Here is a 24,607-nt window from a genome sequence, read left to right on the forward strand (position 1 = left end):
ATATATCCTGAAGAACTGAAATGGAGGTCTCAAAGAGATGTCTGCACTCCCATGTTGATTCCAGCATATTTACAATTGGCAATATATGGAAAAAACCTAAATGTCTATCAATGGATGAATGGATAGAAAAAAATGTAGTATAATCATACAATGGAATATTATTCAGACTTAAAAAATAAACCCTTCTATTTGCAACATAGGTGGACCTGGAGAATATTATGCTAACACATATGCAGACAACAGAAAGACAAATACTACATGATCTCACGTATAAGTGGCATCTAAAATAGTCAAACATTGGGGCGCCTGGGTGGCTCAGTGGGTTTAGCCACTGCCTTCGGCTCAGGTCATGATCTCAGGGTCCTGGGATCGAGTCCCGCATCGGGCTCCCTGCTCAGCAGGGAGCCTGCTTCCCTCTCTCTCTCTCTGCCTGCCTCTCTGTCTACTGTGATCCCTCTCTGTCAAATAAATAAATAAAATCTTTATTTAAAAAATAAATAAATAAAATAAAATAGTCAAACATAGAAGCAGAGAGTAGAACGATGATTACAAAGGGCTGGGGAAGGAAAGGCTGGGGGGAGGTAGACAGGAAAGGGTGTTGGTCAAAGTGTACAGAGTTGCATTTATGAAAAATAAGTAAGTTCTGAAGATTTATGTGCAACAGAGGGCCTATGCTTAATAATGCTATATTGTATGCTTAAAAATATGCCAAGAGGCAGATCTTGTGTCAAATGCTTTACTACAGAAAATATCTTTAGCTTTTTGTATGCAAAAACAAACAACCCCAATGGCTCATATCTGTTAAAAAATTGAATTTGTAGTTTTATTTATTTAAATAAATTGTATTTGTATTCATTTTTATCTAGTTTATCTATTTATCTATTTATTTGACAGAGAGAAACACAGTAAGAGAGGCAACACAAGCAGGGGGAGTGGGAGAGGGAAAAACAGGCTTCACTTGGAGCAGGAAGCCCAATGCAGGGCTCCATCCCAGAACCCTAGGATCATGACCTGAGCTGCAGGCAGATGCTTAACGACTAAGCCACCAGGCACCCCGAATTTGTAGTTTTAAATAAAAACTTCCATAACCGGAAGCCTTCACTAGGAAATTCTACCACACATTTAAAAGGGAAATAATAGCAGTTTTGCAGTTTAAGAAAATAGATAAAGAAACATCTCCCCACTCATTTTGTGAAGCCAGAACTATTTTGGTACCAAAACCGAACAAAAACAATAAGAAAACTTAGACCAATATTTTTCATGAACAAGAAGCTAAACAAAGAATTCGTAAAAATTTTATCCAATAATACAAAAGAAAGGATAGTATGTAAGACCAAGTAGCCTTTATCCAGGTAATGCAGAAGTGGGTTAACATTCAAAATCAATGTAACTCAACATATTAACACTCAAGAAGAAAAACTAAGTAATCTTCTCAATAGATGCAGGAGAAGTAGTTGACAAACTTCAACATCCATTCTTTTTTTTTTCCAATTTATTTATTTTCAGAAAAACAGTATTCATTATTTTTTCACCACACCCAGTGCTCCATGCAAGCCGTGCCCTCTATAATACCCACCACCTGGTACCCAACCTACCACCCCCCCGCCACTTCAAACCCCTCAGACTGTTTTTCAGAGTCCATAGTCTCTCATGGTTCACCTCCCCTTCCAATTTACCCAAATTCCCTACTCCTCTCTAACACCCCTTGTCCTCCATGCTATTTGTTATGCTCCACAAATAAGTGAAACCATATGATAATTGACTCTCTCTGCTTGACTTATTTCACTCAGCATAATCTCTTCCAGTCCCGTCCATGTTGCTACAAAAGTTGGGTATTCATCCTTTCTGATGGAGGCATAATACTCCATAGTGTATATGGACCACATCTTCCTTATCCATTCATCCGTTGAAGGGCATCTTGGTTCTTTCCATAGTTTGGCGACTGTGGCCATTGCTGCTATAAACATTGGGGTACAGATGGCCCTTCTTTTCACGACATCTGTATCTTTGGGGTAAATACCCAGGAGTGCAATTGCAGGGTCATAGGGAAGCTCTATTTTTAATTTCTTGAGGAATCTCCACACTGTTCTCCAAAGAGGCTGCACCAACTTGCATTCCCACCAACAGTGTAAGAGGGTTCCCCTTTCTCCACATCCTCTCCAACACATGTTGTTTCCTGTTTTGTTAATTTTGGCCATTCTAACTGGTGTAAGGTGATATCTCAATGTGGTTTTAATTTGAATCTCCCTGAGGGCTAATGATGATGAGCATTTTTTCATGTGTCTGATAGCCATTTGTATGTCTTGATTGGAGAAGTGTCTGTTCATATCTTCTGCCCATTTTTTGATGTGTTTGTCTGTTTTGTGTGGGTTGAGTTTGAGGAGTTCATTATAGATCCTGGATATCAACCTTTTGTCTGTACTTCAACATCCATTCTTGATCAAAACGCTCAGCAAGCTAGGAATAGAAGGCAACTGTCTCAACCAGACAAAGGGCAACTACAGCAAACCTAGAGGTAGCATTGGACTTAATCATAAAAGACAGAATGCTTTCTCTCTCTGTCTGGGATTCAACATTACAATCTTTACAATCTTTCGTTACCTTATTCCCTAAGTATTTCACATTTTGTTACTCTTTTTTTTTTTTAAGATTTTTTTTTTTTTTTTGGACAGAGATCACAAGTAGGCAGAGAGGCAGGCGGGGGGGGGGTGGGAGGGTGCGGGGGGGAGGGGAGCAGGCTCCCTGCTGAGCAGAGAACAGGATTCGGGCTAGATCCCAGGACTCTGGGATCATGACCTGAGCTGAAGGCAGAGGCTTTAACCCACTGAGCCACCCAGATGCCCCAGTATTTCACATTTTGAATGCTACTGTACAAAGTATTATTTTTAATTCTATTTAATTTAATTCAATATTATTGTTTTAATTGCTAGTAATATAGAAAATTGTTTTTTGTATATTTTATCTTATATCCTGTGAAAATTGCTAGACTCCCTTACTAATTCTAATACCTTTTCTGTAGATTTAATTCATAGCTTAGGACATATGGGTCTTCAAGGTATGGAGTATTGGGGCAACTCTCACTGAAGATAAACTCCCAAAATTCTCATAAGCCGCATGAGGAATCACCATGAGTATGAAAGAGCAAACAAGGAGAGTTTTAGTTCTTCCTTTTCAATTTGTATGCCTTTCATTTCTTTTTCTTGCCATATTGCTTTGTATAAGAAAATCCAGGGAGAACATAGTCATAGAAATTGACATGTTAATTCTAAAATTTATACAGAAAGACAAATGACCTCAATTACCTAAAACAGTGTTGAGAAAGACCAAAGTGGGGTAATTTACATTACCTGACTGCAATATACACACATATAGTAATCAAGGCAGTGTGGTACTGATGTAAAGACAGACAAAAAGATCATTTAAAGAGAGTAGAGATTCCAGAAATAATCCCACACACATATGGTCAATTAATTTCCAACAAAAGTGCCAAGGCAATCTGATGGAGAAAAGATAATCTTTTTCAACAAGTGGCGCTAAAACAATTAGATGTCCATATGCAAAAACAATGAACCCTGACCTTTAGCTCACAACATAAATATTAAATGGATAATAAATGTAATATCTAACACTTGAAAATTTCTAGAAAAAAAAGGCATGAAAAGAAATACTTGTTAACTTTGGGTTGGGCAATTATCTCTTAAAGTAGAACAGTGCACAAAATATAAAATTTTAAAAATGCAAAATTAGGGGTGCCTGGGTGGCTCAGTGGGCTAAAGCCTCTGCCTTCAGCTCAGGTCATGATCTCAGGGTCTTGGGATCAAGCCCCGCATCAGGCTCTCTGCTCAGCAGGCAGCCTGCTTCCTCCTCTCTGTCTGCCTCTCTGCCTGCTTGTGCTCTCTCTCAATCTGTCAAATAAATAAAATCTTTTTAAAAAAATGCAAAATTAGATTTTACCCAGATTAAAAACTTCTGCTCTTCAAAATACTCTGGAAGCGCATCTTCAAGATAGACTGATATATCCCTTAAATGAGAAGATAAGTGACGAACTACAAGAAAGTAATTGTAAAAACATACATCTGACAAAGAATTTGTATACAGAATAAAGAACTTTCATAACACTATAAAAACACAAAAGCAATTTTTTATGGGCCCAGCATGCTTCCGCTGCGCGACTCTGCTGCAATTTTTTAAATGGACAAAAGACTAGAAGACACAATTCACCAAAGGAGGTGCATAGACGGCAAATAAGCCCATGAGAAGATATTCAACATCATTAGTCATAGGAAAATGTAAAAGCCACCAGGAGATAATCTCCTCATATCTACTAGAATGGCTAAAATAAAAATACAGTGAAATCTCAATTGTTACTAAGGATGTAAAGTAACTGGAACTCTCATACATTGCTGGTGAGAATACAAAATGGTACAGCCATTTTGGAAAATATTTTGGCAATTTTTAATGAGTCAAATGTACACATGCCTACCATACGACCCAGCAACTCACCTCTGAGGTGTTTACTGAAGAGAAATGAAGACACATGTCCAAATACTTACCTGTGAGCATCCTATAATAGCTTTATTCATAACAGTCAAAACCTACAACAAACCCAAGTCCACCAACTGGTGAGTGTACATCCATACGACAGAATATTCCTCCACGTAAAAGAGAACAAACCAACAATACACGCAAGAACAATGACGAATCTCTAAAGCATTATGTGAAGAAAGAAGCCAGTCACAACACAACATGCTATATGATTTCATTGTTCAAATGAAAACCCCAGACCCGAAATGGCATCATAGATTAAGACTCCAAGTCAGTAAGTCAAAACTTAATACCCAACCTAACTGTAGTTTCAAGCCCCAGAAATGAAACTTTTAGTCAGTCAGCATAGAATTTCCTAGTCAATACTAGGAAACTTACTGATAATATCCCTTCTGTTCCTCTTAGGAGGACAACCTTGTCTAACTGATGCATTTCTTGGTAGTAAATTCTTTTCTTCATTTTTTCATGCCTGCTACCTTTAAAAAGTTTTTTTGTTTGTTTGGTTGGTTGGTTTGGTTTGGTTTGGTTTTTTTTTTTACTTTTGTTTAGCTTAGTGGAGCTCACTTGTACTTGCTAAAGGGAATGCTGCCTGATTCATGTATTGTTTAATAAAGCCAATTAGATCTTCAGATTTACTCACTTGAATTTTATTCTTTAACACCACCTATATGAAACTTTAGAAAAGGCAAACTGTCCTGATAGAAAATATATGACTCATTATCAAGGGTTGGGAAGAGGGGGTAGGGGACTGTCTGCACAGGGACATGAGCAAAATTTGGAGGGCGTGGAAGGTGTTCTATGCTATAAATGCAGTGGTAGTTACAAAACTGTATGTTCTTCAAAACTTACAGAATGGTGCACTTAAAATTGGTGAATTTCACTATATGTAAATACTTCAATAAAGCTGTAAGAATATAAGCACAAAGTAATAAAGTACCAAAATGTTATCAAACAGAAAGTAAAAAGCACCTGTCATTCAACCATCCAGACTCTACATGGCTAAGACTTCAGTGCATTAAAATGTTTATATTTTTACCATTAAAAAATGATCTTTGTAACTGAGGGTTTATGGAGGGACTTAGGTAGGGGATGGCCTAGATGGGTGAAGGTTATTACAGAGAACCCTTGTGATAAGCACTGGCATTGTATATAAGTGGTGAATCACTGAATTCCACTCCGGAATCCAGTATTGCATTACATGTTAACTAATAAAATTTAAATTAAAAAAAGAAAAAGTGATCTTTGTAAATTTTCTAGCTTAATTTTGTGAATTGTATTGTAATCTACTTTGTCTTCACTTAACATATCATGAGCATTTTTATGTCCATAAAGATACAGTACAACATGACTTCCAGTGGCTTCAAAACTGTCCATTGAATACTTGCAAAATAACACATTCAGATCCAGTGTTGTGATGAATCCCCTCACCAAGAATCCGGCTGGCTCTCTCTGTCACCACTTCCTGTATTTCTAGATCACTCCTCTTGGAGTCCCCACTCTAAACCACCCTCCCTTCTTCCAGGATCTACATTTCCTGGATCCCAGTCCCTTTCCAGTGTCCCTCCGCCTCCCTCAGGTTTGCTTCCTTCCTTTCCCAGCTCACAGCTTTGAGGCTCATGGACCATTCCTTACACAAACTTGCATCTTTCCGCAGCCTCAGACCCACTTAGCAAACCCACACCCTGGTCAAAGCCAGCTCTCCATCCACAGTGTTGACTTCCCGTCGCAAAAGGGCTGAGCAAGTCTGGAGAAACAACCCGGTTGAGCTGAGTAGCCTTGCAGTTACATTCCTGGCCAGGAGCCTCCGAAGGATTCTCAATGCCTGTGGCAATCTTTCCCCGTTTCCCAGTTCACTCCCTCAGCCCCCTCTCCCAGAGGGAGCCTCACAAACTATCTTTCTGGCGGGCCGGATGTTCTTATTTCCAATCCCTTACAGACCGATACTTTTGCAAAATACTATTAAAATATTTCAGCGATGTCAACTGCTGTAAAAGTTTCTAAATGCTTACTCTCACTTCCTGTATTTACCTCCTGGAAGGGCAGTAACCAAGAGCTCAGGACAGGCCACTCCCCACTCCAAGTGCTGCAGCCCCAGAGGACCCCCCTCCCTCCCTTTTTTTCCCAAACTGCCCACATGTCCCACAGTCCCAATGCTCCCCTCTTAGCCCTTTGCTCTCTTTGCTCTGGATTGATGACCTTGTTCCTCTATCACACGCAAGGAACCAAGGACCAGAAAGGACCCACTTTCCAGGTATTTGTCTCCCTTTTACTACCAATGAAGTGTCCACATTCCCACCTCTGGCCAATGCCCCTTTAGGCATTAGACACACCCACTCCAGGACACTGTTCCATTCATTCCTCCTTCTCTCCTCATACACAGTTTCCTCTCTATGGAACCACTCCCACCAGCCTAAATGCTGGTACTTTTCCCATCTCAAATAAACAAATCTCTCTGATCGCACTTCCCCAGCAGTCTCTTAATGCACTCTCTCTCTTAATGCACTCTCCTTTTATCCTATTACACTTTCTCCAGTCCCTCTTCTCCTTTCCTTAACCTACTCCAGTTGGGCTTGCCAGGCCCCTCCTTCAAAGGCTTTCTCAAGGTCAAAGTTGTCTACTTTGTCAAAATCTGACAGTCAGCAGCCAGTCTAAGAAGCAGCAGACACTTGTGATGGTCTGCATTGTCTTCCCTGGGTCTACCTCTGATCTCAACCACTGCTGTGATACCAAGTTCTATGCTCACTGCCGACATGGCTTATCACTTCTCTCTGCTTTTCTACTCAAGGCTTTCTCCCATGGGAGCCTGCCAAGTGCGGTAGAGGGGAGTTAACATCATGACAAAACCCTCAACCAAGAACCGTCCTAGCTCTTGTCTGTTTGAACAGACATTCTGCACCTTTCTCAGATGTGGCAGTGAAGCTGAAGCAGCCACCTTGATAACACACCCTTTATTGGCATTCCTCCTCCATGGCCTCACCTTCCCCATTCTCTCACTCCTACTCCTGGGATCACCTCCCAAGTTAATGTCTGTACCCAGGAACCTGTCTGCAAGTTCTGCTTTGAAAGGAACCCACACAGAGGTAATCCTTATCTAACTGATCACATCTCACAGGGTTGATAATTCTCTCTTCCTTGAAACAAAATTTTACTTGGCTGCTATGGTATTAATTCTTCTGTTTTTCCTCCTAACTCCCTGATTGCTCCTTCCCAGTCTCTGGTAGTCCTCCTCCCTGGACTCTGAATACTTGGCCATCTCTTGCCCATACTTCTGCTCATTCCTTTGGGGTTTTGAGCTGGTGTCACAGCTTTCAATATCACCCAAATGCTGATAACTCTCAAGTTTCTATACCAAGACCAGTTCTTTCCCCTGAACTCCAAACTCAGACATCCAAAAGCCTAGTCAATATCTCTACTAGGATGTTGAACAGACATCTCAGACTCCATATTTCCAGAGCCAGACTCCTGATCCCTTCCTCCAACTCTCGCCTGCCCAAACCTACTTGTCCAGTCTTCCCTCTAAGTTCATGGCAGTTCCTTCCTTCCACTTGCTCAGGTAAAATCCCTAGAGGGATCCTTGGTATCTCTCTCTCATACCCCAAATTCAGTCTTATCAGTCAATCCTAGCAGTTCTATCTCCAAAATCTGACTAGCTCTCACCACTGACACTGCTACCCACTGAGTCAAGCTACATGTTACCTGTCACCCTTCATCCACATTTAGTCAGTTCTGAAAAAAGGCAGCCAGAGTAATACTGTTAAGATGTATGTTAGATCTTAGATGTATGCTAGATGTTACTTCTATTATCAAAATCCTTCATAGCTTTGGTTCTCAAAGTAAAATCCAAAATCTTCCCTACTAGCTCTCAAGTCTACTCCACCAGGCCCTCAACCTCCTAGCCTCCCCTCCTCCCGTGCTCCCCTTCACTCTGCCCCCTCCAGGTACACGGGCTTCTTTAGAGTGCTCCAACCACCCCAGACACATTCCTGGCTCTTTCTTTTCAAGGTCCTCTGAGGACTTCATGGACAACGTGTGAGTAGAAACATATGTTCATGTGTTAGTTTGATAAGTTAGTTGTGAGTCTTTGTTTCAGCTGTGTCCGTTTTAGACATATACAAACCACACAGGTTTATTGCCAAAACAAACAAACTAACTAACTAACTAAATAAATAAATAAATAAATAAAAAGCTAGATTCCCCTTTCATGTAGAAGAACCTTGCCTGGATATGATGATTGATAAATAAATAAATAACACAATTACCGTTCTATCTAAATGGTAAATTATTTGGCAGAATAGTTTTGAATAGATTAACAATCATCCCATTATATACACATAGAATCTGTAGTTCCATGCAAAACTATAGTTTAATTACTCCACCAAGAGGCATTAGATGAGCTTGTTCCTTTAACTCTCCTTAGAAAATTATCTTGGATTCAGATAGCACTGAAAAGAGTTTGGTAGTACCAATATGCCTTCCCCCTTTGTCACTTCTTAATTTGAAGGACTTTGTTTGGGGTTTGTTGTCAATGAATTTTAAAAAGAGAAAAGTCTTATGGACGTGAAGCTAACAATCAAATTTGTCTAGGTCCCTTCAGAAGGAGAAGAATATTCATTCAATAAAGCACTCATAGTTCATATAACCTTGCCTCCTAGTTCCTCTAAAAGCAAGTGTGATGAGAGAAAAATTAAAGAAAACGTCTTAAGAACCAAGATGCCAAAATTATCACTACTACGAGACAAACAAAAGTAAGATCCCTAAGTCCTTTCTCTATAAAGCAGGAGTGGGGAAGTATTCGCTGCATATGTCACAGCTATGCACGACTCCCAGGCCAGAGTCACCTGAGATTTTTACGGGTTTTGTGTATCACAGGGTCATGAATGGAAATTGCAAGTTATGGGCACCTGGGTGGCTCAGTGGGTTAAGCCTCTGCCTTCAGCTCAGGTCATGGTCCCAGGTCCTGGGATTGAGCCCCACATCGAGCTCTCTGCTCAGCAGGGAGCCTGCTTCCCCTTTTCTCTCTGCCTGCTTCTCTGTGATCTCCATCTGTCAAATAAATAAATAAAATCTTTAAAAAAAAAAAAAAGGAAGTTGCAAGTTATCCATGAAAGTTTCCATTTGGACAGTAGTTTGTGGAGGAAAGCTAATGTCAGAAGGGACTAGAAATGGGTATTCTTGAAGGCCAAAGAAGGACTGAGTTTAAGGGACTGTCCTCTGTCAGAAACCCAGACCCCATTCCCACTGTGCCTACATGGGTGATGGGAGGGACCATTCCAGAAAGCCTACAAGGAATGGACATGACTCACCAGAGTGGCCAATGGTGTGAGCAGCTGGGACAGTCACTTGACTTGGCCTCCATGATGTTCTGGTCTTCAGCTGCAGCATCTCAGACTGTGGGAACATCATGATGGAACCGACGGTGGACAGCAGATTGGGACCCATGCCAAATCTGTGCATTGCATTAGCCTGGGATTCTTATACGAGCCCAGGGAGTGGGCAAAGTTATCTTAGTAATAACTGAGATTGAATTTTATCTCCAGCTGAACAACTAATTCAATGTAATTTAGAGAAATAAAGGACTGTGACCTAAAACAATGATAATATCATAATCTAAAACTAACACCTACTATACAACATTCACTCATATCTCTGAGAAAATTACAAGATCCCCCAGAACATCCTTGAAACAGATTTGGGACACAACATTCACCCATTCTGACTTTGAACACACATTACCAAATATGCCAAGATGCTCTTACACAGGAAATAAAAATTTCTGGCACATGTAAATATATATATATATAGATAGATAGATAGATCTGTTTAAAACTGTTAGGAAGTCTTTTTAGGCATGCGCCAAATGGAAGAAGTGACATGTCTCTTCAAATCATAATGGTTCTCAAAGGCAAGGGCAGAAACTATCCAGGGTGACCAATGCCAGATTTGCAATGTACAAGGATGTAAGGGAAAAAACGCAGTCACTGGGGAAGTACAGTTCTAGAGCATGGCCACAAGGTGGCAGAGTGACCCCGTCATCACCAGAAGTGTACTGTAGCAGGTAACAGTTTGGAACATAGGATGCTGGAAAATCTGAGAGACTGTTAATTCAAGATAGATGAAAAGCCTATTCCTAGAGAACTTTCCTGCTGAGAGATTTACCCTCATATTATTAATATCCCCGTTTTTTTAAGATTTTATTTATTTATTTGACAGACAGAGATCACAAGTAGGCAGAGAGGCAGGCAGAGAGAGAGAGGAGGAAGCAGGCTCCCTGCTGAGCAGAGAGCCCGATGCGGGACTCGATCCCAGGACCCTGAGATCATGACCTGAGCCGAAGGCAGCGGCTTAACCCACTGAGCCACCCAGGCGCCCAATATCCCCGTTTTATAGAGGCAGGCCCTCCGCGAGCCTTACAAATGTTGAGCCCCTGGCTTGAGGATCAGCCTGCTGTGTTCTGCAGAGGATAGAGACCTGTCATAAGGCCTGGCCCTGCTTGCTGGCAAAAAGTGACCACCAAACAGGGCTCTAATCTGAAACCCCCTCAGTCCCAGGGCCTTGGTAAAGACTCCAAAAAGAAAGAAAGGTAAGAAAAGCTCAATGTCAAACATTTCATCAAAGAAAAGCTCAACTGCCTCCGCGGTAGGAGTGTAGCCTTTCAGCTGCCTGTGACCCACGCCTTCAAACCACTGCCCTCCTATCAGCACGGGTTAGTGCACCTTCTGCAGGAAAGAATGGAAAATCAGTAGACAGCAACCCGAAAATTGCCATGAATTCACGGGAGACAATAAACGCTCAATATTGATTTGCAACAACAACAACAAAAAAAAAAAAAGTTCAAAGAAATTTAGAAAATCCTAATGAAAGAAATGAGGACAGACATTTTTTAAAAATGAGGGGGGCACCTGGGTGGCTCAGTGGGTTAAAGCCTCTGCCTTTGGCTCAGGTCATGATCCCAGAGTCCTGGGATCGAGCCCCACATCGAGCTCTCTGCTCAGCAGGGAGCCTGCTTCCTCCTCTCTCTCTGCCTGCCTCTCTGCCTACTTGTGATCTCTGTCTGTCAAATAAATAAATAAAATCTTTTTAAAAAAATTTTTTAAAAAGGTGAAGAGGTTCTATTTCCTGCAATAAAAATGCTGGTTATTACAGAAGAGAAGGCAACACGTGGAATTTCTCATTCGCTCACTCTATTACAAACAACGACCACAGCAGGAGGACAAGAGAAAAATGAGAGGATGAAGAATGGCCAAGGATTTTAGATGGGGCACATCTCATGTTTTACTTGAAGCTATCTGCTTTCCTGGGACATGAACGTCTTCCATTGTCCCAGACCATCACCCTGCAGTTCCCACACCTTCAAACATCTTTCACGTGAATGGATTGTATGTGTCTGAGTTAAGAAAAATCGATTCAGCTCTGCCTCTGGTCAGTGCAATGAAGACATGAGAGCAGCCATCAGCAGTCAAACTGGGCTACCAAGAGACACAGAGAAGCAGGAACAAAAAGCTGGAAGAGACTGTAATAAATCAAGCCCGAGGAATTCGATTTCTTTGACCTGAATGAAGGAGGACGCAGGAGTGAAGAACTGGAGCTGACCTCTTGAGTTATACAAGGAGATGTGGCTTCAGGCCCCCTGGTTCTCCAGCTTGGCCTTCATCAGAACCACCTGGAAGTGATTAAGGCGAGTGCTGAGGTACACACACACACACAAACCCACACACGCCACTCAGGAGGTCTGGAGGGGAATCCGACCAAACGTTACTAACACATTCCAGGGGCTGCTAATGTTCTGGCCAGGTGACCACACTTTGCAAAGCACTGTTCTAGACCCAGAAAAGTAGGTCTCACGAACCTGGGGCACGTGATAAATTGGGATAGAGTGCACACTTGTCTGGCAGCCAGGCTGAGAAAATTTTTGTTAGATTATCTACAGTTTGAAATTTATTTTTGTAGAAAAGTTTTGCTAGATGTTATCGGAGCAGTGCTGGTGAAAGCACAAGTCTACGTGATCTTTCTAGAGGAAAATTGGGCGACACTAGATTATCAAATGAGCACATCCTTTGATTCAGCAGTTGCATACCTGGGAGTAAATAACAAGTAAATGCCCATTAAAAGACAATTGTTAAATCATAAAATAATCATTTTCCATGAGAAAACGTTCACAATGTACTATGAAGCGAAAGAGTGGGTCCATGTAGTGTATATCACTGTATGAGACAGTCCTATGGAAAATGTCAGTCTATAAACTGATTTTTTTTTTAAGATTTTATCTATTTGTTTGAGAGAGAGAGTGAGCAAGCACATGAGCAGGGGGAGAGGCAGAAACAGGGGGAGAAACAGACTCACCCCTGAGCAGGGAAACCGATGTGGGACTCAATCCCAGGACCCTGGGATCATGACCTGAGCCAAAGGCAGGTGCCTAATGACTGACCCACCCAAGCGCCCCTATGAACTGATCTTTAACATCAGTGAAGGAATTAATAGCACTGACTCCTTCACTGAAAATCTTTTGTCATAGCAAAGATTGTAACAACTTAATCTCAATATCTTCATATACTCAGTGGAGATAAAAATCAGGATTTATAGAAGGTATGTTTCTTTAAGGCCTTAAAGAAATTAAAACAAGTGCTTTGAAAACAGAAAGACATCATCAAACACCTGCCTGATTTTATGGAGAAGCTAGGATATGTGCCATCATATTCATACCATACTGCTTTTTTCAAATAATAGTTAATTGCAATATAGCAATGAGTTTAACAAATAATTTCAAAAGAAAAAAACAGAGGATCAAGAAGTATTCACATGCCAATACAACTGGATGTATGGATGAGTGATCTACCTCAAATGTGAATTCAGGACTCTGACCATAGTACCTACAGAGCTGATAAGGATGCACCCTTCCCACCACAGGCACATAAAATTCCAGAAAAAAAAATAACCAAAAAAAAAAAAAAATACATGTAATTACATAGGTGAGCTCCAAAAGACAAATATTTCCCAGATTCCAAAAACCAAAGAAAATCAAAGCCAGAGCCTCAGCAATCCACTGGGCTTTACTTTTTTTTCTTTTTCAAGATTTTATTTATTTGAGAGAGAGCACAAGCAGGGATGGGGGCGGGGGGCGTGAGGGAGAAGTAGACTGCCCACTGAGCAGGGGCTCCAATGCAGGATGAGGAGGCCAGGGCAGAGGCTTAACGGACTGAGCCACCCAGGTGCCCCTGCATGGGGCTTTAATCTCAGATTTAGGGGCGATGGGTCTATACAAAGAAGAACAGGTACTAGACATCCATCCACACCTCCCTGCCAGAGTGAAGCCCAACACATTAAAGAACACTCTTGCCAATGAAACTTAAGACCATACAAAGCCTGCTTACTAGCCCAGTCAAAGAGCAAAGATGTTTGCTGGTGCCCTGGATCTTGAATTAAAAAAAAAATCACCTGTGAGAAATAGAAATTCTAAGCTTACACAAGGTGAAGTGTCTAAATTTTATTTTTCTACATTCACAGTTTAAGAACTCCAGATGAATAGTTAATCTAAAAAGTGATTCAGGACCCCTAAAATCCCTAGGGATCCAGTAAACACATGAAAATCTCTGTCCTTAGGGACTCTTTCCCAGCCCAAGGTGTATGGGAAACTCTCACTAAAGATGAGCTAGCAAAATTAAATATCAAAGACCACATGAAGAAATAAATCACCATCAAGGTTAATCAGCAGACACCAAAGTTGACACTTCAAGAAGTGGGAACTGTAGATGAATTTAAGAGTCTAGAAAATAATGTTTTACAATAATTTTTAAAACATACTGAAGCAATAAGATACTTTGGGAAAAGGATTTTATGAAGTTATGAAATATTAATGAAAATTACCATCTCTGGAGTGAAAAATGTTTGGTACGTTAAACAGCAGAGTAGACCTCACTTAAAAGAAAATTGCTGAGGGGGCGCCTGGGTGGCTCAGTGGGTTAAAGCCTCTGCCTTCAGCTCAGGTCATGATCTCAGGGTCCTGGGATCAAGCCCCGCATCGGGCTCTCTGCTCAAGCAGGGAGCCTGCTTTCTCCTCTTTCTCTGCCTGCCTCTCTGGCTACTTGTGATCTCTGTCTGTCAAATAAATAAAAAATAATCTTTTAAAAAAACTGCTGAGGTAGAGAATGAATCTAAAGAAATTCTGTAAGAGGAGAAGAGAGAGAGAGAGAGAGCAAGAAAGAACGTGAACATGACTGGGTGGGTAGTTGGCAGATAAGAAACACAAGAAGCTTCACTGTATGTCAGTCTGAGACGGTCTAAAAAGGAAAGAAGTGAGGGATAGGGGAAGAGCTAATACTCGGAGATGATAACAAAGAACTTTCCAGAATCAGAGATGAGAATTAACATTAAAATGTCTTGAACAAAAACAAATCACACACACAAAAATTTAAAATTAGGTATAAACCTAACAAAATATGTACAAAATCTATGTGAGAAAAGCTACAAAATTCTGATGAGCTAAATCAAAGAACTGATTTAGTTGAACTAAATCAAACACAGACATACTCCATGTTCATTGATAAGATTCAATACTGTCAGGATGTTAGGTCTTCCCAGCTTGATCTGTAGATTCGATGCAATTTCAACAAAAATCCCAGAAAGTTGTGTAATGGATGTTAATGAACTGAATCTAAAGTTTATACGGAGAGGCAAACGTCCCAGAATAGCGAACACGATATTGAAGAAGAACAAAATTAGAGGCTTGGAGACTTACCAAAAGCTGTGGTAATTTGACAGTGTGGTATCAGGGAAGAGATAAATAGATCAACTGAACAGATTAAAGAGCTCAGATACAGACTCCCATAAATAGAATCAACAGATACCTGACAAAGGAGCAAAGGAAATACAATGGAGCCAAGAGAGTCTCTTCAACAAATGGTGCTGAACAACTGGGCATCCACGAGCCAAAAAAAAGAAAAAAAAATCTAGACACAGACCTTATATCCTTCACAAAAATTAACTCAAAATGAATCATAAACCGAAATGTAAAATGCAAAACACTGAAACTCCTAGAAGACAGTAAGGGGAAAATATACCTGACCTTGGGCCTGATGATGTTTTTTTTAAATACAACATCAAAGACAGGAGTCATGATACAATTGATAATCTAGACTTTATTAAAATTAAAAATGTCTCCTCTGTGAAAGACAATGTCAAGTGAATTAGAAGACAAGAGAAAGACTAGGAAATAATATTTGCAGTAAATGTATTTATAAAGATAAAGGACTGTTATCCAAAGTACACAAAGAACCCTTAAACTCAACAATAAGAAAATAAACTCAATTTTAAAAAAGGACCAAAGAGGGGCACCTGAGTGGCTCAGTGGGTTAAAGCCTCTGCCTTCAGCTCAGGTCATGATCCTAGGGTCCTAGGATCGAGTCCTGCATCAGGCTCTCTGCTCAGCAGGGAGCCTGTTCCCCCCTCACTCTGCCTGCCTCTCTGCCTACTTGTGATCTCTGTCTGTCAAATAAATAAATAAAATCTTAAAAAAAAAAAAAGGACCAACGACCTTAATAGACACCTCATCAAATAAGACATTCAGAGAGCAAATGAGCATATGAAAAGATACTGCATATCATATCTCATTACGGAAATGCAAATTAAAACAATATAATACCACTATACACATATTAGAATGACAAAAATCTGGAATACTGACAACATCAAATATGGGCAAAGATGTGGAGCAAGAGGAACTCTCGTTCGCTGCTGGTGGGAATGTAAAATGGTGCAACCACCCTGGAAGACAGTGTTGTGGTTTCTTACAAAACTAAACCCACTCTTACCATACAATCCAGCCATTGTGCTTTTTGATATTTATTCAGATAAGTTGAAAACTCATGTCCACACAAAAATGTTTATAGCAGCTATAGTCATAACTGCCAAAACTTGGAAGCAATCAACTAGTACTTCAGTAGGTGAATAGATAAATCAGCTATGTTACATCCAAACAGTGGAATATTATCCAGCACTAAAAAGAAATGAGCTATCAAGCCATGAGAAGACCTGCGGGAAACTTAATACGTATCTCTAAGTGAAAGAAGCCAATCTTAAAAGGCTACCTACTGTATGATTCCAACTATCTGACATTCTGGAAAAGGCAAAACCGTAAAAAAAGATCAGTGGTCGCTGGTGTGGCAGGGATGAACAGGCAGAGCACAGCGTATTTGGGGAGTGAAAATGCTCTGTATGAAAAAACAGTGGGTGCATGTCATTATAAATTTGTCCAAACACACAGGATGTATGGCACCAAGAGCGAACTCTAACACAAACTGTGGACTTTGGAAGATTATGATGTATCAATGTAGGTTCATCCTTGGTCAATAAATAAACTAATGCACCATTCTCTTAAGTAAAGTTGATAAGGAGACTATGTATACGTGGGGGCAGAGAGTATATAGGAAGTCCTTCTTCCTCTCAATTTTGTTATGAATCTAAAAAATTCTTTGAAAAAAAATACATCTATTCATATAATGAAATTGAAATGGAAAATAAAAGAACTCTTAAAATCAACCAAAGGGGAAAGATAATGTAACTAAAAACTAAACTATAAGTTACATTTCTCATTAATGATAGATGCCGACTATGAAAAATCATGTATTAAAATGTCAAGGGGAACTCCATTTTTGGACAAGATGAAATAAATGTAAAAAAAAAAAAAAGAAGGAGGAAGGGAAGAAGAAAGAGAAGAAGAAGGAGAAAACTCCAAGATAAGTCCACTCTCTATAGCTCAGGGGTTCTCAACCTTGGCATTATTGATATTTCGGACTAGATCATTCTTTTTTGTTCAGGGCAGGGGTTGGGCTATTCTGTGTACTGTAGCATATTTAGCAGCATCTCTAATCTCTACCCAGTAGATGTCAATAACAACTTCCCACTTGTGACAGCAAAAAATGTCTTCAGACACTGTCGGATGTCACCGGTAGGGCAAATCATCCCCAGCTGAGATCTCTTCTCTCCAGCCAGAGGACTTGGAAGAGGACAGCCTGAAAGGACAGAACCTCTTTTAATCCACTTAGCCCAATCCAAGCGGACAGTATGAAAGAGCCACATCCCTGTGCCTCCCCACCAGGCACTGTGGAGACCTAGGGGAGGAGCCCTGCTGTCCATCATCCCTATATTTCCAAAGCAGGAGCGTGCCTCATCCTCAGAGCATGTGCTGCAGACAGGGTAGGCTGGAGCCTCGATGACCACCCCTGCTGTGCACTAAGACAACAGCAGGAAAAAAGCAATGGCCCCGCCCTTTCTTCACCGGCACAGTGACCACAGAGGCCACAGGCTATGAAGGGAAGCACTGTCATCCATCATGCTGTACCAAGGGAAGGACGGCAAAGCTGCATCACCCTGCCTCATCCCAGCTGGGGGGGTGAGGGGTGGCGGCGAAGACGACAGAGAAGAGGGAACTGGATAAAGAAAACGTACACATCTGCGAAGTTCTGAGCATACTCCTAAATGGTCCATGCATACAACCAGTCTCAAACAGGAAAGTTGAGAGAACTGAACTAGAGTGAGAAACAAAATACACAGGCCCAACATTCTAGAAGCCACGGGGTGAGGATGTCATCACTCCTCATGGACCCTCTGCCAATTCTGATGAACAGTCAAGAAAAGGAAAATGGAAAGACAAAATATTGGTATTACTATGAAAGTAGTTTTGGCCTCACTGACCCTCGAAAGTCTTAGGGACCTCCACCCCCGCCCCCAGGGTTGCTAGGTCCACACTTTGAGAATTGCTAGAGTAAAGAGGGGAATCCCAGGAAAAGAAAAGTCTCTCAGTAAAGAAACAGACCGAAGTTGACAAGCATGTGCATAGCTATGCAAGGCACCATGCTTATTCAATAGAATGACAAAATTGAGGAAATAAACCTAAAAGTAGATCTTTCCCTCATAGAACATATAGACTAGAGAGAAGCCAAAAAAGAAAAAAAAAGGAGGAGGTATAGATAAAGTGAGCAATGGGTTGTGTTGAGAATCTGTTAGGACAGCTGCATCTGTTGGAAAGTTTATAAAGACTTCAAACAGAAAATAGCACGTGATTTGGGGCACAATGGGGGTACAGAATCTCTTTTAAGAAAATAAGTCCAGATTCCTCCCTTCCATTCATTTTATATAGGCTGATTTTATGAGATAAAAATGTAAATCAAATGCTTGTCTCTAGGATCCAATTCAATTTATTAAAACTAGGATAGTCTTACCTTAATTACAAGTAGCTAATGACTGTGATTATATCTCTCTTACTGGAGAATAGCTTTTGGGTGATAAGTAAAAACCAGGAAAATCAAGCTGTTCAGAGTTTCAAGAAAAGAACATGCAATAAAAATCAATATTTACCGCTGGGGGGGAAAATAAACTCTTCAGACGAGTTTCATATCCTAAACTCTGAGTCCATTTTAGAGCACGAATTCAGCCCGCAGTTTGTTGTCACATAGAACAATTTTGTCAGTAGTCAGGAATTCTTCAGTTTCCAGGTGCCTGTCATCCTCTCAGTAAGTCAAAAACAAGTTTGAAATGGAGAAGATCATTTACAAGAACATAACACGAAAAGAGGCTTAAAACCTTAAATAATCCCTTATCCCTTTATGATGCTTCACACACTGACAAGGCACCTTAATAAAATCCATTTGCCACCATGAGAAAATAGCTTCTCTTTGATAGAGTTCTCATTCCCCTTATTTTTCTCCTTTGGGGACTTTCACTGGCATTTTTTTAAAAATTCAATTAGCCAATGTACAGTACATGATTAGTTTTGGATGGAAGGTTCAATGATCCCTTAGTTGCATATACCCCCCCACAGGACTCATCAAATCACATGCCCTCCTTCATTGATTTTCAAGCTTAATTTCACAGCTTTGTACTGACTCGTTTGATTTTTAAACTTTTCCAAAAATGAGACCCTTTGAGTGTTTCAATTTTTAAAAATTTTTAATGGCTTTCATAAAAGTAGTTCACAAAGCCTATCATCTGCTGCTTATTTGAAGCTCCCTCAGCAGCCTCTCATTCAGACATGACTTCCCCAATAACAGCTCCAAGACCAAAGACTGCCCTTCCCTACCACACCAACCTTCCGACAGCACAACAGTTCTCTGGTAGGTGGGAGGAGAACAATTTCTTTTCTGAGCAAGGCAATTACCATTCCAGGCTTTACTGCCCCCGTGTTATCTCAAGTTTTAAAGAGGAATGGGATGCTCCAAACAAAAAGCTAACTGAAGTCGATGCTAAAAGTTTCATGGGCATCTGTATGGAAAACAGACTCTAAGATGGTCTCCAACTGTCCCCACCTTCTGATACTCATACCCTTGTGTGATGCCTTCTCTTTGAGTTCAGGCAGAATCTATAACTGCTTCTAAGCAAGAAAATATGTCAACAGTAATGAGGTGTCATTTCTATGATTCTATCAATTAAGATTTTAATACCTATCTTGCTAGGAAATTCTGTCCCTAGCTTGCTGTGATGAAGTAAGGGAACATACTGAAGAGGTTCATGTATTAAAGACCAGAGAATGTCCTCCAGCCAACAAGAAATGGAGATCCTCACTCCACGAGACTGCAAGGGTCTGAATCCTGGCAACATGGGATGTGCTGATAATAGGCCAGTAAAAGCCTGGAAGTAGATCCTTCCCTAATCAATCCTCGGGCCTTCTGAGGAGAACCTAGCCGTGGCTGGCAGACTCATCGCAGCCTTGCAGACTCCCAATTCCCAGAAGTCCTGCCCAGACTCCTTACTTCACAGAGCTGGGAGATGGATGTGCTGTTTTAAGGCACTAAACTTGTGGAAACTTGCTGCGCACCAGTAGATAACAAATACGGGGGAGCACAAAGAAAGATAATGATAACTATAATTATAATTGAAATTATGACCACTAAAATCTAACAATTGATTCTATGCTAATGGCCAGTCAAGAAGGACATTATAACGTGCCTCTAAAAAGTCTAAGGATAGGATGGTAGAGTCTGAGGCATAAAGGGAAATCCTCTACTCTCTGACGATGGAGAAGCAAGGCCCAGCTGTTTGAAGGTAGTCTAGCTGCTGGGGACTCTACACACTTGAGGCTGACAGAGCCAGTGTGGTTCAGCCAAAGTTCAAAGGAATAATGAAAGGGAAGGGAAAAAGAGATTGGCAGGTAAGCAGAGTTAGAGCATGGGCTGAAATGCAAGAGAAACGGGGAACATCAAGATGGGCAGTGGGAGTATGAGACAGAGAAAGGCTACCCTCAGAACAGGATGGCCAAGGTCAGGACCAGCAGGGACATCAGGCAGATGAGGTCATTATGGACATTACTAGAAGATTATAGCCTTTTTACACTTGATCTTAGCCAAAAGGCCAAGAAGCAATATATTATGCCTTCTTAAAGCTCAATAATGGGTCAACCAGAAATTTCCTTAGACTTATTGATATTATTGGAAAGGATTTATAAGACTTCAGAGCCAGGAGGGTATCAGACTCGGGGGAGGCACCCTGAAACAAAACCCATCCAGTTCCACAACCACCCATCGGTCATGCCCAAGTGAGGAACAAGACCTCAAAGCCCAAAGAGATCACCAAGAACAAATCAGCAGAGAGGATCCCACAGCCCTGTTGCATCTTCCATAAAAGAGAGAGCTGTCGTAAGCACCTCTCAGACCCCATCCCTGAAATCGCCCTACGTCATTAAAAGTTGTGTGTGTGCCCGTTTGCCACAAGCCCACGTGCTCCTGACACACGCCGCAAGCACGCTTGGGTAAAACAGTAAGCCTTGGGAGAGAAACGCCATGCTTTAATACTTCTATTTTAAATCTGAGTTCTCTACCTTTGGGTGATTTCTCCTGGATTCACTTCTGTAGAGTCATACATTTCTAAACAGCTAATTTAATCTTCATTTTATATTCTTGACAAAGGAAAAAAGGAATCAAAGACTGGGACCCCCATTTCTAAAGAAGAGATTATTCCTGTAACATGAGGCACACACTATGGAATGGATCTTGTAGAGGGTGAGGAGACATTTATTTGATGGCTACCATGTGCACCATCTCATTTAATTTCTACAGCTTCTCAGAGTGGAATAAAACCAAGCCCTGGTAAGTTAAACAATTGACCCGTGGTTGCCCAGACAGTGAGTGTTAGGTCCAGAGTTCAAAGCTTGAGCACTTATGAAACTAAGCCTGTACTTTCTTCCACCATCACACCGAGTTCATCAACTTTTCAATTGTCTAATGAGCTAAGTCAATGGAAAAATCTAATTTTGATTAAATAGATTGTAATAGATTAAAGCAGTATATAAATGTACTAGTATGCAAGCCAGGGCAATTTTCACATAGGGTGGATAAAATCATTTTATGTGTCTTAATCTTCATTTCGTTGTAAATCAAATTATAAAATGTGACATTACATTCCTAAAATTAGAACTCTCAAGAACATTATACTCTTATTTTCAATAAGAAAATCTATCATAAAGGGATGGTATCTAAGCATAAATTTAAAATGCCGAAGATCAGATGTGCATAATCTAGTAATGGGAGCATAAAAGCTATGTATAAGAATTTTATTTGCAATATATGCTTTAGATACCTCCTTAATTTATTAAGAGTTGTCAAAGAGTTTAACCCTCACTTTAGTATATACATCATCATTGTTAAATGGCATAATGGGTATCTTTCTATCAGACCCCAATGCTAAATAATAGTTAATAACTTAATGGTACCCTCGTGACCTAAAAGAACAAATGTCATCCAAATCTATCCTATGCAGGAAAAGGCTTGTTCCTCCCACGAGATCTGGCCCATTTCTACACAAAACATTAGAAAGTCAGCTCAGCAAGAAAAGGCTTCTCCGGGCTTACCAAATGAAAGATGCCATGCTGAAATTAAAGCATATGGAGTTCTAGCCATGCATTCTGACTTTCGGAATGTTTCAAGAGGGTCACATCAAGTAGGTAAAATCAAAATACTGTCTCCAGACCCATCTTTATGTTTTCTTCAAGAATTTTAATTCTTGGTTTAAAAACAGGAGGAGGAGTTGGGAAAACACAAGAAAAGGCAGTTCTCAGATCCTTTTTCTAAACCATTTATAATTACCAGGCTTAGTCAGCTTTTCAAACTTAAAACAAGCGCACAACCCGCATATGTCAAGTCGATATGTCTTCAGAACTCGGGTTTCTATTCTATCATACTAACAATATCCAAATGCTATCATCTCTTATTGCGGAATTGTTACTTTTCCTAAGTGCACTAGCAGCATGGGCGTTATGGGAGGGGAAGAGTGTGCAGGGGAAAACATTGAGGCATCAATGGTTAAAGGAACACGGAATCTTGCATTTACTTTCAGAATACCTTCTCCCAAAAAAGTAGTGGGGAGATAGATGCAATAAGACTGGAAAAACACTGAGTAGATAGAGTACCTTATTATACTATTCTCCCTTCTTTTTATGTATATGAAGTTTTCTGTGATTAACAGGTTTGATAATGTTATGACCTCAAACCAAAATTAGAGGAGTTCAGAATAAGGGTCTTTCAACATGATTTTTTTCAGAAAGTAAACTCAATGGTAATAGATCACAATACCTTGAACCACAGATTGTCATCCCACCATTGTTATTTATAAGTTGTTGAGTTTTTTCTTGTTTTCTGTTTTTTTTTTTTTTTAACAGAAGAGCTGCAAGAATAGGGGAGAGAATGCCTAGATTCTCCAAAATGTTAAAATTTTGCCACATTTTATCTTTCTTCCTTGTATAATACACATATACATATAAATGCACACATATATACTTATTTTTCTCCTAAACCTTTTGAGATTGGTTGCAGACATCATGCCCCCTTACCTATAAATACTTCAGTTTCCCTTAAGAATGAAGCATTCCTTTCCAAACTACAATAAAAATATCATAGTTAAGGGATTTAACTTTGATACAAGGCCATTATCCAATATACAATCTCTTTCAAATTTCACCAATTACCACACATTGTCTTTTGTAGCATTTTTTTTCTCCAATTTAGGGTCTGATCCAAAATCACCCACTGTCTTTACTTGCCTCTTCGGTCTCCCTCAATCTGGACCAGTGTCTCAGCCATTCCTCATGCAATAGACTTTTGTAGAATGTCTCTCAATGTGCATTTGTCTGATATTTCCTCTAGATTTGAACCAGATTATAGGGGCACCTCAGTGGCTCAGTTGGTTATGTATCTGCCTTCAGCTCAAGTCATGATCCTGGGGTCCTGGGATCAAGTCCCACATCGAGCTCTCTCATTCAGTGGGAAGTATGCCTCTCCCTCTCCATCTGTCTCTCCTCCAGTTCATGTATACCCACAACCACTAATAAATAAACAAAATCTTAAAAAAAAAAAAGAACCAGATTATACATTTTTGGCACAAGGGGCATTGGGTCCTCCCCAGTGCTCCATATCAGGAAACAGAGGATATCAGTTTACTCCATTACCAGTGATATTAACTTTGATTACTTGGATTAGGTAGTGTATCCCCCAGTTTTCTCTCCTGTAAAATTACCATGTTCCCCTTTGCAATTAATGTAAGTCATCTGCAGGGAAATTCTCCAAGAATGTAAAAATTCTGGTCTTCAAGTTTTCACACAATAGCTTAGCATCCACGGATGACTTTTGTGTCAAGCGTTACTATGATGGTTGCAAAGTAGTAATTTTCCAACTCTTAGTTGGCCTCTATTTTTTAATTGGCACTATTTGTAAGCTTTTTAATAATTACAGAATTGGAAACAAAATTACCCAAGAATGGGTCCATTTTCACTCAAAGTCAATTTTCTTTCAAATCCTAAACATCCTAAATCCTGAATGCTATCTAGCTATCTAGCAGAAGTTCCAATCTTCACCTGCTAACCACCTGTGCTTGACTTTTCTTTTCTCTGCTCTCCTTCCTTCTATCCTGAACACTAAGCACAGAGTAGAAATTGCTGATGGGGCATGTGGGCTGGAGAAAAAGAAACTACAGGTTACTGACCAAAAGTAGAAAGGAGGGGATGGGGGCTGGCCACCGGTGGAAGTGGCCTGGGTGGGTAGCTTGGGAATGGACCAAGCAGTACTGACAGAAGATCAGCCAGTAA

This window comes from Neovison vison, chromosome 13 (genome assembly GCF_020171115.1).
Source record: "Neovison vison isolate M4711 chromosome 13, ASM_NN_V1, whole genome shotgun sequence".
NCBI classification, from domain to species: Eukaryota; Metazoa; Chordata; class Mammalia; order Carnivora; family Mustelidae; genus Neogale; species Neogale vison.